Genomic DNA, 845 nt, shown 5'->3' with positions numbered 1-845 from the left:
ATACAATATATATATATATGTATATGAAAGCAGTTGACACCGTCGTCTTCCATCTGTCATTTCGCGTATATATGTATGTATGTGTGTTATCTCTTCGTTTGATTATTGTTTTCTTCCTGTTTATTTGTTTCTTCTTTACTCGTACGGGGTTTTGAAAGACTTTTCCACCTTTTATAGTTTTCTTTCCATTCTTTCTCTTGTTTCTCAAACTTAATTTGTGTTTAGAGTTAACTTATTATCCTATCTATCTATCTATCTATCTATCTATCTATCTATCTATCTATCTATCTATCTATTATCTACGTATCTACCTATTCCTCTCTCTCTGTCTCTCTCCACGTACACACATACACATCTCAGTTCCTCTTATACTTACATAAACATACATACATACATACATACACACACGCATGTATATATATATATATAGATAGATAGATAGATAGATAGATATAGATATATAAATATATACATGTATTATATCATATTATATTTACATAAGCATAAGTCCGTCTCTTCACCTGTCGCGTTACGTGAAAATCTACGAAGCCTTACTACCACCACTGCCATCATCATCATCACCAATATTAACAACGACATCGACCAAAAGGATTCCGGGATTTACACGAAGACCAACTTAACATGCAATTTAGGTATTACCATTCTCTTTATTATTATTATTATTATTATTATTATTATTGTTGTTGTTGTTGTTGTTGTTGTTGTTGTTGTTGTTGTTGTTATTGTTATTATTATTATTATTAAGACTGGCAGAATCGTTACCGCACCGGGCAAAAAAAGCTTAGCAGCATTTCATCCGTCTTCGCGTTCTGAGTTCAAATTAC

The 845-nt window shown here is 31.6% G+C and overlaps 1 protein-coding gene across 2 annotated transcripts in view; it reads left to right on the top strand.

The window, feature by feature from the left end:
* Nucleotides 1-36: 36 nt before the first annotated feature.
* LOC106868310 (protein PFC0760c) overlaps nt 37-845 on the top strand; it is a 54,779-nt gene continuing 53,970 nt past the window's right edge. For both annotated transcript variants that reach the window (XM_052970891.1, XM_052970892.1), the window contains exon 1: nt 37-653. The gene's annotated coding sequence lies outside the window, so the exon portion shown is untranslated. The remainder of the gene's footprint in view (nt 654-845) is intronic.

Source organism: Octopus bimaculoides, chromosome 9 (genome assembly GCF_001194135.2).
Source record: "Octopus bimaculoides isolate UCB-OBI-ISO-001 chromosome 9, ASM119413v2, whole genome shotgun sequence".
Lineage (NCBI taxonomy): Eukaryota > Metazoa > Mollusca > Cephalopoda > Octopoda > Octopodidae > Octopus > Octopus bimaculoides.
The sequence above is the reverse complement of the archived record's forward strand: the minus strand, read 5'-3'. Positions and strand labels throughout refer to the sequence as shown.